Source organism: Ovis canadensis, chromosome 2 (assembly GCF_042477335.2).
Source record: "Ovis canadensis isolate MfBH-ARS-UI-01 breed Bighorn chromosome 2, ARS-UI_OviCan_v2, whole genome shotgun sequence".
Taxonomy (NCBI): domain Eukaryota; kingdom Metazoa; phylum Chordata; class Mammalia; order Artiodactyla; family Bovidae; genus Ovis; species Ovis canadensis.
The window spans coordinates 46,092,667-46,115,034 of record NC_091246.1 but is presented as its reverse complement, the minus strand read 5'-3'; the positions used below and the strand labels follow the sequence as shown (position 1 = coordinate 46,115,034).

Genomic DNA, 22,368 nt, shown 5'->3' with positions numbered 1-22,368 from the left:
TGGTTCTGTTATCACTCCAGTTAAAGTGGCTGGAACACAGCATCATCAGACAGACAGCTTTTCTCTCCAGGCCAAAGAACACATATAACCCAACTGCACTTACATTTGGCTGTGGTCAGTGTGGCCTGCCAGAGTAGATGGTCCTGTGACTGCGACACAGAGGGTGTTTTTGTTTCTCATTGCTTCCTCTTTCTCTTGCTGTTCAGATATTTAACAATCAGTCCCAACTTCCTCTTATATCAAGTATAGTTCAGCGTTCCAGCCTCAGACTGGAGAGGTTTGGTTCTTGTCAGAGGCTTCTGAAAAGGCAGCCAGGGGACTGTTGCATTAATGGCTGTGATCTACATGGCATTGTGTGTGCATGCTCAGTCACTCAGTCACGTCCAGCTCTTTTTGACTGCACCAGTAGGCCATCAGGCTCCTCTGTCCATGCAATTTTCCAGGCAAGCATACTGGAGTAGGTTGTCATTTTTTTCCTCCTGGGGATCATCCCGATTCAGGGATCAAACCTGTGTCTCCTGCTTCTCCTGCATTGACAGGCAGATTCTTTACCACTACGCCACTTGTGGGCCCTGCAAATGGGATCCGTGTCCCCAAACATAGGAATGTCTTTGTCTTGTAAACTTGGGGAAGAGCCTGTTTCAGATAAATGGAAAAGTGATGTTTAAAAAACCAAACTCAAAATAAGCTGGAACCTCATTGAATGTATTATAGCAATAAATAAGTAGACTGAGGATAGGGACATTCAACCACCTCCCCACGTGCCTACTAGCATCCTTTCTCCCTCAGTGCTCTTAAGGCGAAAGCCTTGCCTATGAAGGCAGCAGACTCTGAGAAACTAGCTCCCTTATCCCTGCAGCCAGGTCCCTTCAGACTCAGTCTGGATCTCCTTTGGCCAGTGCCACCAAGGGGAGCCTGCAGCTGTCCTATTACAGTGCAGAACGTGGTAGGAGAATGCCCTGGTAGGACTTGTCCATGGGGGGTGCTTCTGCCTGTTGCTTCTCATCTGCTTGTTGCTGTTGCCCAGTCACTAAGTCGTGTCTGACTCTATGCGACCCCATGCTTCTTTGTCCGTCACCATCTTCCGGAGGTTGCTCAGACTCATGTCCCTTGAGTCGGTGATGCCATCCGACCATCTCATCCTCTGTCACCCCCTTCTTCTCCTGCCCTCAATCTTTCCCAGCATTGGGGTATTTTCCAATGAGTTGGTTATCTCATTCTTTTTCCTTTGATTCTTCAATACAGTCCTAAGCCCCATGTCTATACGCTTGGCTATCTGGAACTCTCTACCTACTATCAACACCCCTTCACCTTCTCTTCTCTGGTCAGGGCCCTCCTTTCTAATTCTTTACTGCCTCTCGTTATGTCATTTCAAAGTCCTCCCTTAACTTGGCATCTTCCCCTGATGACCAGGGGGTACCACTTCTTCCTAATTTGACTCAAGCCTGCTCTTCTCAGGACACACAGCCCCCGCTACCCCTTACCAGTCAGTGTTCCCACCTCCTTTCTTTTAATATCCATTGTATCTATGCAGGAGTTGGTTAAGAACAAAACTGGCCAATATAGGGAGGGGGAAGGATTATTATGGGATCATATGAAATTATCTGTGTGCAACTTGTAAAAATTGTAAGAAAGAAAGAAAGCGAAGTGCTAAGTTGTGTACAACTCTTTGCAACCCTATGGACTGCAGCGTGCACCAGGCTTCTCCGTCCATGGGATTGTTTAGGCAAGAATACTGGAGTGGGTTGTCATTTGCTCCTCCAGGGGATCTTCCTGACCCAGAGATTGAACCTGGGTCTCCTGTATTGCAGGTAGACACTTTACCCTCAGAGCCATCAGGGAAACTATCCCCAAAATTGTAAAGCACTATAGAATTTTAATTATTTTATTTTCTTGGGCTCCAAAATCACCGCAGACAGTGATTGCAGCCATGAGATTAAAAGACACTTGCTCCTTGGGAAAAAAGCTATGACAAAACTAGACAGCGTATTAAAAAGCAGACATCACTTCGATGACAAAGGTTGGGATAGTCAAAGCTATGGTTTTTCCAGTGGTCATGTACAGATGTGAAGTTGAACCCTAAAGAAGGCTGAGAGCTATAGAATTGATGCTTTTGAATTTCAGTGCTGGAGAAGACTCTTGGGAGTCCCTTGGACAGCAAGGGGATCAAGCCAGTGAATCCTAAAGGAAATCAACCCTGAATATTCGTTGGAAGGACTAATGCTGAAATTGAAGCTCCAATACTTTGGCCACCTGATGTAAAGAGCTGACTCATTAGAAAAGACCCTGTTGCTGGGAAAGATTGAAGGCAGGAGGAGAAGGGGATGACAGAGGATGAGATGGTTGGATGATATCACTGACTTGATGGACATGAGTTTGAGCAAACTCTGGAAGCTTGTGAAGGACAGAAAATCCTGGCATGCTGCATTCCACGGGATTGTAAAGAGTTGGACATGACTTAGCTACTGAACAACAACAATAGAATTTAAATAATTTGGGACTTCACTGGTGGCCCAGTGGTAAAGAGTCCACTTTACAATATAGAGGAAGTAGGTTCAATCTGATGAGGAAACTAAGACCCCACATGCTCTAAGCTTGCACGCCACAGCTAGAGAGCCTGTGCACCACAACTACGGATCGCGTGTGCTCTAGAAACTGTGCACGACAACAAGAGAAGCCCATGGAGCACTCAATATGCCAGCAAGTCTGGAAAACTCAGCAGTGGCCACAGAACTGGAAAAGGTCCATTTTCATCCCAATCCCAAAGAAAGGCAGTGCCAAAGAATGCTCAAACTACCGCACAATTGCACTCATCTCACACGCTAGTAAAGTAATGCTCAAAATTCTCCAAGCCAGGCTTCAGCAATACGTGAACCGTGAACTTCCTGATGTTCAAACTGGTTTTAGAAAAGGCAGAGGAACCAGAAATCAAATTGCCAACATCTGCTGGATCATGGAAAAAGCAAGAGAGTTCCAGAAAAACATCATTTCTGCTTTATTGACTATGCCAAAGCCTTTGACTGTATGGATCACAATAAACTGTGGAAAATTCTGTAAGAGATGGGAATACCAGACCACCTGACCTGCCTCTTGAGAAACCTATATGCAGGTCAGGAAGCAACAGTTAGAACTGGACATGGAACAACAGACTGGTTCCAAACAGGAAAAGGAGTACATCAAGGCTGTATATTGTCACCCTGCTTATTTACCTTCTATGCAGAGTACATCATGAGAAACGCTGGGCTGGAAGAAACACAAGCTGGAATCAAGATTGCCAGGAGAAATATCAATAACCTCAGATATGCAGATGACACCACCCTTATGGCAGAAAGTGAAGAGGAACTAAAAAGCCTCTTGATGAAAGTGAAAGAGGAGAGCGAAAAAGTTGGCTTAAAGCTCAACATTCAGAAAACGAAGATCATGGCATCTGGTCCCATCACTTCATGGCAAATAGATGGGGAAACAGTGGAAACAGTGTCAGACTTTATTTTGGGGGGGCTCCAAAATCACTGCAGATGGTGATTGCAGCCATGAAATTAAAAGACGCTTACTCCTTGGAAGAAAAGTTATGAGCAACCTAGATAGCATGTTGAAAAGCAGAGACATTACTTTGCCAACAAAGATCTGTCTAGTCAAGGCTATGGTTTTTCCTGTGGTCATGTATGGATGTGAGAGTTGGACTGTGAAGAAGGCTGAGCGCCGAAGAATTGATCCTTTTGAACTGTGGTGTTGGCGAAGTCTCTTGAGACCCTTGGACTGCAAGGAGATCCAACCAATCCATTCTAAAGGAGATCAGTCCTGGGTGTTCATTGGAAGGACTGATGCTAAAGCTGAAACTCCAGTACTTTGGCCACCTCATGCGAAGAGTTGACTCATTGGAAAAGACTCTGATGCTGGGAGGGGTTGGGGGCAGGAGGAGAAGGGGACGACAGAGGATGAGATGGCTGGATGGCATCACCAACTCGATGGACATGAGTTTGAGTGAACTCCGGGAGTTAGTGATGGACAGAGAGGCCTGGCATGCAGCGATTCATGGGGTCGCAAGAGTTGGACACAACTGAGTGACTGAACTGAACTGAAAGGATGCAGTGAAGAACGCAAAGGCCACAGTAAAGACCCAGCAGAACCAAAATTTTTAAAAAAAGTTTTAATATTTCTTCCAATAAATAAAAATAAAATGTAAAAAACCTCCAAACAAAACAAACAAACAAAAAAGAATAAGGCTGACCAAAAGCCAGATGCAGAGATATAACACTTGCGACATTTTTCCTTGAATTAAGTTGTCTGTTTCTAGACTATAAGCTACTTAAGCACAGTTTCTTTTCTTTTTAATCTTAGTCAACTTTGTATTCCACACAGCACCTGACATCTTGCCCGGTAGAGATGCTGTGTAACTATTTATTACTATTGTCCATGATGTCTATGAACATTCTTGCCTCATAAGACTGGCTGGGATATTGGAAGCCCCAAAGGAGATTTGTTGTTTCCCAGAGCCTCATTGCTTAAGAATGAGAAGAAGGAAATTCAACCGTCCATTCAGAATTCAGCTACCAAATGTACCCATCCTTGAGAATGTGAGCAGAATTCCACAACCAGGACTAAGGGTTTTTAAATCCACCACTAACCCTTAGAATCAGAGCCTCAGTCATGGCCCCTTATTAACTTTATTTAAAAAAATTTTTGTTTAACCTCACTGCGAGGTACATGGAATCTTAGTTCCCCAATCAGAAATCGAACCCATAACCCCTGCTTTGGAAGCACAGAGTCTTAACCACTGGACCACCAGGGAAGTCCCTTCTTATTAACTTTAATTCGTAGACCAGAGTTGGAAGAGCTACCAACCTACAAACCATTGATCAGAGGGCCTGCGGAGATATCCAAGACTTCAGTGTGGATATGAAAGGCCTATTGTAATTTCTCATAGGAACAAAAGCCATGCTTTCTATAAATATCTTTCTACAAATACCAGGAAACAGAGAAGAAGCACCTAGATTAGCAGAGTTTGGGTCTTACTTCTGCCATTTATTTGCTGTGAGACTTTGGAGAAACTATCTAATTTTTCTGTGCCTCAGAGAGTTTTTGCTAACTTTGCTAATTTATAGTGCTTTGTTAATTTATTGAGTTCCTGTGAAGATTCAGTGAGTAAATTAACAGCAAGCACTTAGAAGAACAGCCGGCACATGGAAGGTACATATTAGATCCTATGCACTTATCAGAAAAATAACATTGACTCTGCCTTGACTTAATTCCTCTATTTTGGGGGGGAATTTCCAAACTCTTAAGTTCCCTAAAATCAATTCCTCTTCAAAATGCACTACCCACCATGAACTGCTTCAGAGCTATTACATCTTGCTAACCATGAGAATTTATGCAACCTTACTCAACAATCACATGGGACATGCAATATTGCTCCCTAATTCAAAGTTAACCCCAGATTCTGTCTAACCAAAAAGATCTGCCTTCCTGTGGAGACTAATTTGACCTCAGTAAGCCCTAGATGACCTTTCTTTTGCCACTTAGGCAGTCCAGCAAGTCATCCCATGCTCTCTTACGTGTTCTCTCTGTCAAATCGTATGTGTTAATCTTGTCTCTACAATTTAGCCTTTAGCTCCTTAGAAACAGGGCTTCCCTTGTGGCTCAGCTGGTAAAGAATCTGCTTGCAATGCAGAAGACCTGGGTTCAATCCCTGGGTTGGGAAGATCCCCTGGAGAAGGGAAAGGCTACCCACTCCAGTATTCTGGTCTGGAGAATTCCATGGACTGTATAGTCCTTGGGATCACAAAGAGTTGGACATGACTGAGCGACTTTCACTTCGCTTCACTTCCTTAGAAGCATTCTTTATAGCTAGGTTTGTTATTGTTTAATCGCCAAGTCGTGTCTGACTGTGATTCGGTGGACTGTTATGTAGCCTGCCAGGCTCCTCTGTCCATGAGATTTCCCAAGCAAGAATAGTGGAGTGAGTTGCCATTTCCTCCTCCAAGGGAGCTTCCCAACCCAGAGATTGAACCCAGGTCTCCTGTACTGGCAGGCAGATTCTTTACCACTGAGCCACCAGGAAAGCCCCATAGTAAGGTTACCTTCACTTTAAAGATGGGACACAGTGTGCAGCAAAAACTAATGTAACTTTGTGAAGCAATTACACTTCAGTTTAAAAAAAGATGTGATACAGGGTCAGAGAATCTGTCTGCCTGATGTTACAGAGCTTAGCCCAGTGTTCTCTAGTTCCTCGGAGGCTTTCCAGTGTCTAGCATGATCCTGAGTGCGCTATCAGTGCTCACTCAATATGCATGCATGCGTGCTCAGTCACTTCAGTTGTGTCAAACTCTATGCAACCCTATGGACTGTAGCCCAACAGGCTCCTCTGTTCATGAAATTTTCCAGGCAAGAATCCTGGGGTGGGTTGCCATGCCCTCCTCCAGGGGATCTTCCCAACCCAGGGATTGAACCTGAATCTCCTACATCTCCAGCATTGCAGGCAGGTTCTTTATGCACTGAGACACCTGGGAAGCCTCATTCGATATGCATTGCTTGCTAAAAAACGTCATTCAAGCTCTCAGCCTTAACGCCATCTTTGGAGAAACCTCTGTGATGGGAGAGCCTCGTGGAGGAAGAAGCGAGTGTGCAGGCTGAAACACAAAAGAAGATGAGCAGAGGTCCAAGTGAACTTGTGCACCCAAGGAAGCAACAGAAACAAGGGAAGCCAGAGGCCAGGGACACTGGTACTCATTGTTGGACTGCATGCCTACCATCTAGAACTTGTCCCAGTGGATCTGGAATATCTATGGCCATTCTGATTACCCCAACCACCTTTGAGAGACCCACCTTGCTCATATCAAAGTGGTCCCTTTTGGTCCTTTGCCCTGGACCTGTGATATTATACACTAGTTTTCTTCTCAGTTGTGGCTGAATGTAAACTGTGTCCAATAAATCATCTCTTGTGCTGTCTTAGCTAAAGAAAAAACAATTTCACTCAAGCTTTCACTGCACCTCCCATCATATTATAAGTAAGCCGGGAAATAAGGCCTTTTTCTGGCAACGGTCAGACTCTGACGTTGAGACAGTATGTGCACATTGCCATGACAACTGATGGAAAAGTGGAAATGATCCAAATTAGAATGAACCCCTAGAATTTTTCCTGAGAATCCCCGATGTTCCAAGTCTAGCTTGTCCCCAGGTCATCTTTGCAAGCAAAAAAGGGGCTTCAGACAGACACCAGGTCAGAGCTTGGTCTGGAATCCTCATTTCAGATCCTCAGGAGCACCCACCTGTCTTAGAAATAATTTGGTCTTCCAAAGTTCCCCTACATGGAGATAAGAGCAGCTCATCTAGAATTAGCCTGCATCAGAGGGAATCTTCCAGATTTATCCAAAAGCATAATAAGGGACAGACGCAGAACTGGGCAGCTATGGATGTTATAGAGCCAAAAAAAAAAAAAAAAAAAAAAGCATGGTCTAAAGTCTAGGAAGGTTAGGACTTCCCTGGTAGTCTAGTGGTTAACAGTCTGCCTGCCAATGCAGGGTACATGAGTTAAATTCCTGGTCCCACAAGATCCCACATACTGTAGAGTGACTAAGCCTATGTGCCACAATTATTGAGCCCTTGTGCTGCAACTATTTAAGCCCATGCACCCTAGAGCCGGTGCTCCAAAACAAGAGAAGGCACTGCCATGAAAAGCCTGAGCACCACAATGAAGAGTAGCCTCCGCTCTTTGAAACTAGAGGAAGCCTGCACACATCAACAAAGACCCAGCGCAACAATAAATAAATAATAAAAAATTAAAAATAAAATCTGGGAAAGTTAGATTGTCTTCCTAGCCTGGATACTACCTTGCTTCTGGAACTTGGGAAATCACCTTACTTCCCTGAACTTCAGTTTCCTCATTTGTAAATTGGAGAGATTAGGTCTAGTTGATCCCCAAGCAGGAGATGCAAGAGATATGGGTTTGATCCCTGGGTCAGGAAGATCCCCTGCAGTAGGAAATGGCACCCACTCCAATATTCTTGCCTGGAAAATTCCATGAGCAGAGGAGACTGGTGGGCTATAGTCCATGGGGCCGCAAAGAATTGGACATGATTGAACAACTAAACACATATACACACAAGGTCTACAGTTTTAACAATCAAACTAGTCTCAAAGGTAAAACAACGAGCTCCCATCAAATGTTGAGTCTATGTTTTCCTTCACCACTTTCTTTGTCCCAAATTCCTTCCAGATTTCTGCAATACAGAACTTTTAATTTGCCTGATTACATGCTTATTTTACCATGTGTTGAAACTGCTGCCTATTAAAATGAAAACCATAATATTCTAAACAGGTGTATCTTAATATTCCTAACTATTTCTGACTAAAAAGTATAATGTAAGATTATATCAATAAAATGACAATTATAAAGAATGCAAATATCCCATAACTCCAAGATAGTCACTGTTAACATCTATATCTATATCTATTATATATCTTTCCAATATTTTCTCAAAGGGTGCATGTACATCTATAGATAATAGATATTTTACTGTGTATGACATTTCCTATAGAATTTCTACTTAACACTGTATTGTGAAGAATTTTCCCGTATTTAAGATATTTTTCTGTCTGTCCAAGAGTCTGAATAATATTTCATTGAATAGATGTATCCGCATTTACAGAAATGATTCATTTTGTTTGAAACATTTGGGGTGAGAAACAGCTGTCTTTGATCTAGCAACAAAAGGAAGTCTTTGACACAGGGCACCTAGAGTTTCAAGGTCACTTTTTCCCATGACCATATCATGATAAGGCCAACATCTTATTGCATAAACATTGGTGCAATATGTTTAAACACTGCTCACTCTTAAGTAGTCATGTTCTTATCATAGGGGGCCCTCTGTTGTCTCCATCCTTTCCACAACACAACAGTGACCCCAGTGACAATGAAAGTAACATGAAGTAGAACCAGAGATCTGTTTTCAGAAGGCCAAAGTACAGTTTCAAGCTTATAAAGCTCTCTCTGCATCTGATATTCAGAATTAGAAAATACCCAACACAGAAAGAAAACACACACACACACACACACACACACACACACACACATATATATATAATATATAACTATCTATCAGTTCAGTTCAGCCGCTCAGTCATGTCCAACTCTTTGCGACCCCATAGACTGCAGCACACCAGGCCTCCCTGTCCATCAACAACTCCTGGAGCCAACTCAAACTCATGTCCGTCACGTCAGTGATGCCACCCAACCATCTCATCCTCCGTCGTCCCCTTCTCCTCCCACCTTCAATCTTTCCCAACATCAGGGTCTTTTCAAATGAGTCAGTTCTTCCCATCAGGTGGCCAAAGTACTGGAGCTTTAGCTTCAACATCAGTCCTTCCTGTGAATATTCAGGACTGATTTCCTTTAGGATGGACTGGTTGGATCTCCTTGCAGTCCAAGGGACTCTCAAGAGTCTTCTCCAACACCACAGTTCAAAAGCATCAGTTCTTCAGTGCTCAGCTTTCTTTATAGTCCAACTCTCACATTCATACATAACTACTGGAAAACCAGTAGCTTTGACTAGACAGACTTTTGTTGGCAAAGTAATGTCTCTGCTTTTTAACATGCTATCTAGGTTGGTCATAACTTTTCTTCCAAGGAGTAAGCGTCTTTTAATTTCATGGCTGCAATCACCATCTGCAGTGATTTTGGAGCCCCCCAAAATAAAGTCTGTCACTGTTTCCACTGTTTCCTCATCCATTTGCCATGAATATATATATATAAATATATAAATATATGTAGATATATATTAATTAGCTTCTTCTCCCATCTCAGACTGAAAATTTCATATTGATGATCTTACTCTTGTTTATGCCTTGTTACATGGAAATGTATAGACCTAGTGATTTGATTTGCTGTGATTTGTCTCTATAATGTTTTCCTTGACCTGGATTTTCCAGCAAAGAGAGACACACATTATATGGGAAAAATTAGGTCACTGGCATGAGCTTTTCTTCCCCTGCCCTTCTATTTATATAATTTTCTTCCTTTAATTGTTTGTGAAAAAGAGTAAGTTATATTTACTTTTACAGTAAATTTACATTTCTGTTTGCAATGTTGATTTCTGGAAGTGTTCTTTTAAATCCTTGAAGACAACGACATGAAATCTTCCCAACTGATATAAGGAGACTCAGAGACAAAAGGAATTGAGGACTGATCCAGGGTCATACTGTTCACAGGGGGACAGTCAGCACTGAGACAGGAGCTGGTGACTCTGAGTCCCATGTTCCAACCACATTCCCTGCTGCTGAGATCCACTGGTCTTGCCTTCCTTGGGGTAAAATAAGGATAGGATTTCAACAAACAACAAGAGGATAGTAACCAGCATACAGTCTCACAGGGTGAGTGTTCCTTAGGAAAAACCCTTCATTTAGAAGTATAATGTTAGTGGAGAACTGTTCATCCTTAGGAAAGGAGAAACTTACTAACTCCAGGAGTTGGTGATGGACAGGGAGGCCTGGTATGCTGCGATTTATGGCATCGCAAAGAATCGGACACGACTGAGCGACTGAACTGAACTGAACTGAACTAGATATTTTGGAGAAGGAAATGGCAACCCACTGCAGTATTCTCACCAAGGGTAATCCCATGGACAGAGAAGCCTGGTGGGCTACAGTCCAAAGAGTCGCAAAGAGTCGGACATGACTGAAGCAATGTAGCATGCACACACTAGATATTGATTACGTTTATGTGCAAGTTACCTTACACTAGGTACCACAGATAACTACTACAGATAATGCCTACAGATATCTAGGTACTACAGACAGAATACACAGGATATTTATAAGATGTGTGTGTGCGTGTGTGCATGAGTGAGTGTGTGTGTGCTAAACCACTTCAGTTGTGTCTGACCCTTTGCAACCCTATGGATTATAATCCACCAGGCTCCTCTGTGCATGGGATTCTGCAGGCAAGAATACTGGAGTTGGTAGCCATGCCCTCCTGCAAGGGATCTTCCCGACCTAGGGACTGAATCCACATCTCTTAAGTCTCCTGCATTGGCAAGCAGGTTCTTTATCACTAGTGCCACCTGGAAGCCCAATTATAAGATATAGTCTCTGCTTAATACAAACTAGTCAGGGAGATGGGCCATTTATCAAGTTGTGAGAAAAGAGCGTGAGACACGGGAATTAATATGCACATGATTGATCAAACTATACAATAATAATGCTACTTAAAACATATTTAGCACTTGCTATTTGCCAAACACTTTGCAGTAATCTCTTTTAAGGCTTACAACAAGTTTATGAAGATGGTAGCATTGTGATCTTCAGTTTGCAAATGAGACCTAGAGGCAATAAATAAGCAAATGAATTTTTGCTCAAGATCACAGAACTAAGGAAACTAGGACTTCAACTAAGCTGTCTGGGTCAGAACCTGTTAAACATAATACTGGATTCCACCCCCTCCCCAGGTGATGCTCTGTGTGTGAGTGTATGTGACTTTGAACATTTAACATTTATTTTAGTGTGCCGGGTCGCAGCCGCTCGTGCTTAAGAGGAGCTACCCAAGTCCGAAGTCAGGGGCGGTAGCTGAGAGGAGCTACCCCATGTCTGAGGCCAGGGGCGGCCGGGAGAAACCACCTCGCACCCAAAGCCAGGGGCGGCGGCAGGGAGGAGCAACCCGAGGAGCGGTGGCTGTGACAGGGCAGGAGGGCCTAGAGGAGCTATCCCACGTTGAAGGTCAGGAAGGGCGGCGGTGAGGAGATACCCCCTTCCAAGGTAAGGAGCAGCAGCTGTGCTTTGCTGGAGCAGCTGTGAAGAGAAACCCCATACCCAAGGTAAAAGAAACCCAAGTAAGATGGTAGGTGTTCCAAGAGGGCATCAGAGGGCAGACACACTGAAACCATACTCACAGAAAACTAGTCATTCTAATCACACTAGGACCACAGCCTTGTCTAACTCAATGAAACCAAGACATGCCCTCAGGGCAACCCAAGACGGGCGGGTCATGGTGGAGAGGTCTGACAGAATGTGGTCCACTGGAGAAGGGAATGGCAAACCACTTCAGTATTCTTGCCTTGAGAACCCCATGAACCGTATGAAAAGGCAAAATGATAGGATACTGAAAGAGGAACTCCCCAGGTCAGCAGGTGCCCAATATGCTACTGAAGATCAGTGGAGAAATAACTCCAGAAAGAATGAAGGGATGGAGCCAAAGCAAAAATAATACCCAGCTGTGGATGTGACTGGTGACAGAAGCAAGGTCCGATGCTGTAAAGAGCAATATTGCATAGGAACCTGGAATGTCAGGTCCATGAATCAAGGCAAATTAGAAGTGGTCAAACAAGAGATGGCAAGAGTGAACGTCGACATTCTAGGAATCAGCGAACTAAAATGGACTGGAATGGGTGAATTTAACTCAGATGACCATTACATCTACTACTGTGGGCAGGAATCCCTCAGAAGAAATGGAGTAGCCATCATGGTCAACAAAAGAGTCCGAAATGCCGTAATTGGATGCAATCTCAAAAACTACAGAGTGAGCTCTGTTCGTCTCCAAGGCAAACCATTCAATATCACAGTTATCCAAGTCTATGCCCCAACCAGTAATGCTAAAGAAGCTGAAGTTGAACGGTTCTATGAAGACCTACAACCTTTTAGAGCTAACATCCCCCAAAGATGTCCTTTTCATTATAGGGGACTGGAATGCAAAAGTAGGAAGTCAAGAAACACCTGGAGTAACAGGCCAAATTTGGTCTTGGAATACGGAATGAAGCAGGGCAAACACTAACAGAGTTTTGCAAAGAAAGTGCACTGGTCATAGCAAACACCCTCTTCCAACAACACAAGAGAAGACTCTACACATGGACATCACCAGATGGTCAACACCAAAATCAGATTGATTATATTCTTTGCAGCCAAAGATGGAGAAGCTCTATACAGTCATCAAAAACAAAACCAGGAGCTGACTGTGGCTCAGATCATGAACTCTTTATTACCAAATTCAGACTCAAATTGAAGAAAGTAGGGAAAACCACTAGACCATTCAGGTATGCCTAAATCAGATCCCTTATGATTATACAGTGGAAGTGAGAAATAGATTTAAGGGCCTAGATCGAATAGATAGAGTGCCTGATGAACTATGGAATGAGGTTTGTAACATTGTACAGGAGACAGGGATCAAAACCATCCCCATGGAAAAGAAATGCAAAAAACCAAAATGGCTGTCTGGGGAGGCCTTACAAATAGCTGTGAAAACAAGAGAGGCGAAAGGCAAAGGAGAAAAGGAAAGATATAAACATCTGAATGCAGAGTTCCAGAGAATAGCAAGAAGAGATAAGAAAGCCTTCGTCAGCGATCAATGCAAAGAAATAGAGGAAAACAATGGAATGGGAAAGACTAGAGATCTCTTCAAGAAAATTAGAGATATCAAGGGAACATTTCATGCAAAGATGGGCTCGATAAAGGACAGAAATGGTATGGACCTAACAGAAGCAGAAGATATTAAGAAGAGGTGGCAAGAATACACGGAAGAACTGTACAAAAAAGATCTTCATGACCCAGATAATCATGATGGTGTGAGCACTAACATAGAATCAGACGCTCGATAAAGGACAGAAATGGTATGGACCTAACAGAAGCAGAAGATATTAAGAAGAGGTGGCAAGAATACACGGAAGAACTGTACAAAAAAGATCTTCATGACCCAGATAATCATGATGGTGTGAGCACTAACATAGAATCAGACATCCTGGAATGTGAAGTCAAGTGGGCATTAGAAAGCATGACTATGAACAAAGCTAGTGGAGGTGATGGAATTCCAGTTAAGCTGTTTCAAATCCTGAAAGATGATGCTGTAAAACTGCTGCACTCAATATGCCAGCAAATTTGGAAAACTCAGCAGTGGTCACAGGACAGGAAAAGGTCAGTTTTCATTCCAATTCCAAAGAAAGGCAATGCCAAAGAATGCTCAAACTACTGCACAATTGCACTCATCTCACATGCTAGTAAAGTAATGCTCAAAATTCTCCAAGCCAGGCTTCAGCAATAATTGAACCGTGAACTTCCTGATGTTCAAACTGGTTTTAGAACAGGCAGAGGAACCAGAGATCAAATTGCCAACATCTGCTGCATCATGGAAAAAGTAAGAGAGTTCCAGAAAAACATCTGTTTCTGCTTTATTGACTGTGCGAAAGCCTTTGACTGTGTGGATCACAGTAAACTGTGGAAAATTCTGTAAGAGATGGGAATACCAGATCACCTGACCTGCCTTTTGAGAAACCTATATGCAGGTCAGGAAGCAACAGTTAGAACTGGACATGGAAGAACAGACTGGTTCCAAATAGGAAAAGGAGTACGTCAAGGTTGTATATTGTCACCCTGCTTATCTACCTCCTATGCAGAGTACATCATGAGAAACGCTGGGCTGGAAGAAACACAAGCTGAAATCAAGATTGCCGGGAGAAATATCAATAACCTCAGATATGCAGATGACACCACCCTTATGGCAGAAAGTGAAGAGGAACTAAAAAGCCTCTTGATGAAAGTGAAAGAGGAAAGTGAAAAAGTTGGCTTAAAGCTCAACATTCAGAAAATGAAGATTATCGCATCTGGTCCCATCACTTCATGGCAAATAGATGGGGAAACACTGGAAACAGTGTCAGAGTTTATTTTTCTGCGCTCCAAAATCACTGCAGATGGTGACTGCAGCCATGAAATTAAAAGACGCTTACTCCTTGGAAGAAAAGTTATGAGCAATCTAGATAGCATATTGAAAAGCAGAGACATTACTTTGCTGACTGAGGTCCGTCTAGTCAAGGCTATGGTTTTTCCTGTGGTCATGTATGGATGTGAGAGTTGGACTGTGAAGAAGGCTGAGCACCAAAGAACTGATGCTTTTGAACTGTGGTGTTGGAGAAGACTCTTGAGAGTTCCTTGGACTGCAAGGAGATCCAACCAGTCCATTCTGAAGGAGATCAACCCTGGGATTTCTCTGGAAGGAATGATGCTAAAGCTCAAACTCCAGTACACTGGCCACCTCATGTGAAGAGTTGACTCATTGGAAAAGACTCTGATGCTGGGAGGGATTGGGGGCAGGAGGGGAAGGGGACGACCGAGGATGAGATGGCTGGATGGCATCACTGACTCAATGAACGTGAGTCTGTGTGAACTCCGGGAGCTGGTGATGGACAGGGAGGCCTGGCGTGCTGCGATTCATGGGGTCGCAAAGAGTCGGACACAACTGAGCGACTTAACTGAACTGAACTTAGAACAGAAAAATAGACCTCTGCAGTTACCAATTAGTTATATAACTGCACTATGTCGTCTCACTTTTAGCAGTGTACAAAAGTGTTTTACACTGTTGCAATTGGCCAACACCTGCGTTTCAGTTCAGTTCAGTCGCTCAGGCCTCCCTGAGTCAGTGATGCCATTCAGCCATCTCATCCTCGGTCGTCCCCTTCTTCTCCTGCCTCCAATCCCTCCCAGCATCAGACTCTTTTCCAATGAGTGAACTCTTCGCATGAGGTGGCCAAAGTACTGGAGTTTCAGCTTTAGCATCATTCCTTCCAGAGAAATCCCAGGGTTGATCTCCTTCAGAATGGACTGGTTGGATCTCCTTGCAGTCCAAGGGACTCTCAAGAATCTTCTCCAACACCACAGTTCAAAAGCATCAATTCTTCGGCGCTCAGCCTTCTTCACAGTCCAACTCTCACATCCATACATGACTACTGGAAAAACCATAGCCTTGACTAGACAGACCTCAGTTGGCAAAGTAATGTCTCTGCTTTTGAATATACTGTCTAGGTTGCTCATAACTTTTCTTCCAAGGAGTAAGCGTCTTTTAGTTTCATGGCTGCAGTCACCATCTGCAGTGATTTTAGAGCCAAAAAAAAAAAAAAAAAAAGTCTGACACTGTTTCCAGTGTTTCCCCATCTATTTGCCATGAAGTGATGGGACCAGATGCGATAATCTTCATTTTCTGAATGTTGAGCTTTAAGCCAACTTTTTCACTTTCCTCTTTCACTTTCATCAAGAGGCTTTTTAGCTCCTCTTCACTTTTTGCCATAAGGGTGGTGTCATCTGCATATCTGAGGTTATTGGTATTTCTCCCGGCAATCTTGATTCCAGCGTGTGTTTCTTCTAGTCCAGCGTTTCTCATGATGTACTCTGCATAGGAGGTAGATAAGCAGGGTGACAATATACAGCCTTGACGTACTCCTTTTCCTATTTGGAACCAGTCTATTGTTCCCATGTCCAGTTCTAACTTGCTTCCTGACCTGCATACAGATTTCTCAAGAGGCAGGTCAGGTGGTCTGGTATTCCCATCTCTTACAGAATTTTCCACAGTTTACTGTGATCCACACAGTCAAAGGCTTTGGCATAGTCAATAAAGCAGAAATGATGTTTTCTGGAACTCTCTTGCTTTTTCCATGATCCAGTGGATGTTGGCAATTTGATCTCTGGTTCCTCTGCCTGTTCTAAAACCAGTTTGAACATCAGGAAGTTCACGGTTCACGTATTGCTGAAGCCTGGCTTGGAGAATTTTGAGCATTACTTTACTAGCATGTGAGATGAGCGCAATTGTGCAGTAGTTTGAGCATTCTTTGGCATTGCCTTTCTTTGGAATTGGAATGAAAACGGACCTTTTCCTGTCCTGTGGCCACTGCTGAGTTTTCCTAATTTGTTGGCATATTGTGTGTTTAGCTCACTATTATTTTATATAAATAGTTCCATATACTTAAATTCCACTAGCTTATACATTATATGCATGCCACTAAATATAGAATCCTTGTCTAGATCACTATTGCTATTTAGGTTAGTGCTTCATTTTCTCTATGAGTATTGATTTTGGCATAACAATCTATAAACATATTCCTTTGGTTGATAATCCCATTACGGAGATTGCTAAAACAAATGATTGGATCAAACATTTGAACATATGAACAGTTTTATGATCCCCAACCCTTACCAGGTTGCTCTCCAGAAGAACTGGCTAATTTACAAAGTCAGGAGTGATGTGTTGGTGCCCTTCTTCCTCCCTAATCCTGCCAGTGCTTAAAAAAGAATCACTGGGTTAGTTTTGCTAATTTAACAAACACGGTAGAACCTCATGATATTCCAGGTTGAGTTTCTTCATTATTAAGAAAGCTAGGATTTTCCTCATGATTTCCTATCTATATTTTTCTATGTGTACAATATTTGTTTCACTTTCTCTTTCTTATATGTTAAGGAAATACTTTAAAAAATGAGGAACAGTGTTCAAATATTAACACTCTAATAACTGGGAAATTCTCATATTCAATTCACTTGACTAAGATTTTTTAATTACTTGTACTATACACATACCATCATAAGACTCTAAGAAATTGCAAAAAAAACTAATAATAATTGTAATTGTTTAAAAGTTGGATATGGGACTTCCCTGGTTGTCCAGTAGGGAAGACTCCATGCTCCCAATGCAAGTTTGATCCATGGTCAGGGAACTAGATCCCATATGCCACAACTAAAGACCCAGTGCAGCCAAATAAATAAATAAATACTTATTTTTTAATTTTATTTAAAATCATTTATTTTATTTTAAAATAAATTTTAAAAGTTGGAGATGGTGCCAAGTAATACCAGATATCTGATACTACCATTCAGAAATACGATGCTATAAATGGAAATACCACTTTTTCAATTAATGACACTTAGCTATTTTGTTTTCTTTAAGAGTTTCAGGCTTCTTTGAGATTCTGACAAAGGGTCCTTCTGATCTATGGGTCATCTCCATGAAAGATACCCATATGCATACACTTTGCACAAGGTCTCACAGATTTCCATGGGTTCCCAGTTAACGATTCCTGTTTCAGCAGTATTATTTGTATCATTTTTTTTTTCCTTCAGAATGTTTCTCCTAACTACCCTCTTCACTATATCCCATTGCTGATCCCCCTGGTTTGTATCTGGGGTTACAGAGAAGAATAGCAGTGGACACTAACCCTAATGCTGTCATGACAGCGATGAGTTCTGTAACGGAGGTTAGGCCAGTGTGCAGTGGAGGTGTGCTGAAGGAGAGCCATCAGTCTAGTTTGACTCACCACTGCTCACCCCAGACAATTTCAATAGCTTCCTAACTGGTCTTGATTTCTCCTTTGCCTTTTGCCCCAATTCACTTTTTGCTTACTAGAACAAAATGTCCTCTTAAAGCCTAACCAGACCACATCATCCCTTTGTAAAACTCTCTAATCACACGAAGAATAAAATTCAAACCTTTATCCATAGCTTCCAAAGCTCTACTTCATCTGGCCCAGTCCTCTCTCTTATTACTCTCTGTTAAGTTGAATCCATCCTAGCACCACCTCCCTTTCACCTAAGGACTTTTGCACTTCTTTCCCTACCTGAATCACACATCTCCTGGAGCTTCCATGACTTTCTTTCTCTCTTCATTTAGATCTCAGGTGGCTGAGAGGTGTATTCCCTGAACACACTGTCTAAAATCTTCTCTCAGGACTTCCCTGGTGGTCCAGTAGTCAAGACTGCACATTTTCAATGCAGGGCCTGCAGGTTGGACCCCTAATCAAGGAACTAGATCCCACATGCAGCAACTAAGACCTGGAACAGCCAAATAAAGAAAGAAATATTTTTAAAAACTAAAATAAAATCTCCTCTCCACCCTGATCATTCTTTTACTGTTCACTCTGTTTCATAATTTTTCATCACACTTGTCATCACCGGGCACTTTATTAATATGTGGTTTGGTTTCTGATTTTTCCATTCATAAATGCCATGAGTACAGGGACTTTGTTTAGGTACTGGTGTAACCGTATGTAACAGTGTCTGCCCAGTACACATAATAAGTTTTTCCAATATTTATTAAATAAATGTTGGGATTCATACTTTGTTTATGCACTATAGATCATACTATTTTCTGTTTACAGAGTAAAAAGTTAAAGATAACTTTTTAAAAGTTAAAAATCTTCAACTACTATAAAAGGATAAAAGGTATAATGATAGCAGTCTAGTATTCATATCTTAAATGTACCTATTGTGAAAAATTAACATGAGAAGACCAGATTTGTAATTTTTATAAAAAATAAACTGTCTATAAAAAGGAATGTATTTCAGTTCTAATGAGATGGATGAACCTAAAGCCTATTATACAGAGTGAAGTAAGTCAGAAAAAGAAAGATAAATATCATATATTAATGCATATATATGGAATCTATAAAGATGGTACTGACTGTTCTATATGCAGAGGAGCAAAGGAGACACAGATATAAAGAACAGACTTTGGACACAGTGGGGGAAGGAGAGGGTGGGATGATTTGAGAGAATAGCATTGAAACATATACATTACCAAATGCAAAGCAGATAGCCAGTGGGAGCTTGATGTATGACACAGGGAAACCAAAGCCTGTGCACTGTTACCACCAAAAGGGGTGTGGTAGGGAGGGAGACGGGAGGGGGGTTCAAGAGGGAGGAGACACATGTGTGCCTATGGCTGATTCATGTTGATGTATGGCAAAAGCCATCACAATATTGCAAAGTAAGTATCCTTTAATTAAAAACAAATAAATAATAAAGCTGTCATGCACTGTATTTGAAAAAATTCAGTGTAAACACATATTAAAGGGTTGAAACTACATAGAAAGTTTATGTAATTAAAAGTAGAATTCTCTCCTATTTATATTCAAATATCTGTGTGTGCACCAAGTTGCTTTAGTCCTGTCCAACTCTTTGTGACTCTATGGACTGTTGCCCGCCAGTCTCCTCTGTCCAAGGGATTCTCTAGGCAAGAATACTGGAATGGGTTGCCATAACCTCCTCCAGGTGATCTTCCTGACCCAGTAATGCAACCCACATCTCTTACATCTCCTGCACTGGCAGGTGGGTTCTTTACCACTATTGCCACCCAGGAAGCCTTCACACACACACACGTGCACACACACACGTGCGCACACACGCACACACACACACACACATATATACTTAAAATGTATACAAATTAACCTACATACCACCTTTCAATTTCTTTAAAAAATGCTGAATTTATCTTGGAGGATTTCTAAGGTTTCAACACTTAAGGCTACACTAAGGACTTCCCTGATGGTCCAGTGTCTAAGACTCCATGTCCCCAATGCAGGGGTCCTGGATTGGATCCCTGGTCAAGGAACTAGATCTCCCATGCTACAACTAAGAGTCTGCATGTCTCTAAGAGCTCATATGCCACAACTAAATATTCCACATGCTGCAACTAAAGATCCCACATGCTGAAACTAAGACCCTGGGGCTGCCGAATGAATGAATAAATAAATAAATATTAAAGCAAAAAAAGGCTACACTAATTCTTCTAAGGCTGAGGAATACTTTTGACTAAACAGGTCATAACTTATGAATGGGAATTTAATTTAGATTAATTCTAAAATTTTGCTATTTCTAAAATGGTTCAGTAGATATCTCTGTATGCATGCTCAGTCATTCAGTCATGTCTGACTCTTTGCGACCTCATGGACTGTAGGCCACCAGGCTCCTCTGTCCATGAGATTCTCCAGGCAAGAATACTAGAGTGGGTTGCCATTTCCTTCTCCAGTCTCTGTATAGATACATGTAATAAATATAGATTAATAAGGATCATACATATTATACAATATATGATGTTTAATATATCATTGAAAACATTTGTCATATATTATTTAATTTTACTGAGGATAAATAAAGTTCCTGGAAATAAAATATTTGAATTTGATACCATCAAATTGCTCTTCTAGATATCAATTATCCTTTAAGAAATAAAATGTGAAAATTCTTGTTTTCTTATACTCTTGACAACTTTGGACATTAATTAAAAATTACAGTCAGTTCCATGAATTAAAACAAAATTGTGCCTCATATTGTTTTGCCTTTTTTAAAAAAATTATAAGACATACTAAATGATGCTCTATCTGATCCAAAATTATGGAGTACTTGCTTCAGTGATTTGGTTCAAAAAGGTTATGAGTATTTATGCCAAAAGGAAAACAGACTTTAAATAACTTAAGTAATGATCACTTCATTTGTAATATAACACCATCACATTCAGTTCAACTCCTACAATTTCCATCTATGTAAAAAAGTCTATTATTATGCGTTAAGCATCTATCTTTCCATTATACTACAATGGTCTTCTAAATGTCAAATACAAGGGGTACTAGTACTACTTTTATAATTTGCCTCTATTATTTGCCTCTTTAATTTTTGCCATTAATAGTACAATAACCCCTCAAAATTTCCTCTTCTTTTTTGCTTCTAGGACATGTGCTCTGGGTTGTCTCTAACTCCAATATCATTCCAGGTTTGATTACAGCATACTCTTCCTTGGTACATCCCCTCATCTTAGGGATCTCTTAAAAGTTGGTCTTTAGCATCTTCACAATACACACACATCTGCCTTACCTCTTATATTTTCATATTACCAGCATGGTGATAAGTTATTAATTTTGAGCTCAGTTCAGCCCAGATATCTTCTCCGGGGATATTCACCTATTTAGTCAAATAGAAATCTCATTCTGAACATTCCACAAGAAGCTTAAAACTGAACAGATCCCCAGACAATTAGCTTTCTCTTTTCTTTCTCCATCATCAGCAATGTTTCTCACTTCCTTCTCTCTGTCCCACCCAGTAAATAGCACCACAACCAATCACTCAGGCAGCAAGCCTTCACAGATACCTTCCGCAACCAACTACTCATACCAGCATTAGTGCTATTGTTACCAAATCCAAGCTTGCTCTGCTCGCCCATCTTGATAGGCCAATGAATCCAAGAGATGAAATGTTGAGACAAGGAAGAGACTTTAACTGGGAAGCTGGCAGACCAAGAAGATAGCAGGCTAGCACCTCAAAATAACCATCTTATTGGGGTCTTTTATAGATCAGAGAGAAAGAAGCAATGAGTTACTAAAGTCAAAAGGCAGAATAGAGAGGGAGATGCAGTGGTGAAGTAAAGCGAAAGATCTTCAGTCTTGCAAAACATCTCCAAGGGAATGGCCAGCCTTTGGAAGGGGGTGTGTTAATCTCTTCTATTCACAGGTGGGCAGGGACAAACTCGGCAAGTTGAACTAAAGGCACTTTAGCTTACAGTCAAGCAGAGGGGCAGGGTCCTCCAGGCAAGCCACTGAATGTGATTATAATAATAAAAGCAAATCAAAGAAAGTTTCCCACATGAAGTCAGAATTGGCTTCCTCCCTCCAACACTATCCTTTAAATATCCTTTCCAAATACATGACAGCTTGTCTTTCACACTCTGAAACAGTCCAGTATGCCTTTTGAATGGTCAAATGAGCGAATACATTGGAAAGGAAGATAATAAAGAGAAAGAAATGATGGCACATAGTGCCCTATGTTAATATTCAATGGAATAGGTTTTATATTGGTTTTCAAAGT

The 22,368-nt window shown here is 41.6% G+C and overlaps 1 protein-coding gene across 8 annotated transcripts in view; it reads right to left on the bottom strand.

Moving 5' to 3' along the window:
• Positions 1-22,368, bottom strand: part of SLC18A1 (solute carrier family 18 member A1) — a 70,000-nt gene that overhangs the window by 46,719 nt on the left and 913 nt on the right. For 2 of the 8 annotated variants that reach the window (XM_069574058.1, XM_069574053.1), the window contains exon 2: positions 104-636. The exons of 1 other annotated variant lie outside the window; for it this stretch is intronic. The gene's annotated coding sequence lies outside the window, so the exon portion shown is untranslated. Of the gene's footprint in view, positions 1-103; positions 637-22,368 lie in introns of those variants that run through there. 5 more of the 8 variants (XM_069574056.1, XM_069574054.1, XM_069574057.1 and 2 more) reach the window with 3 other exon arrangements.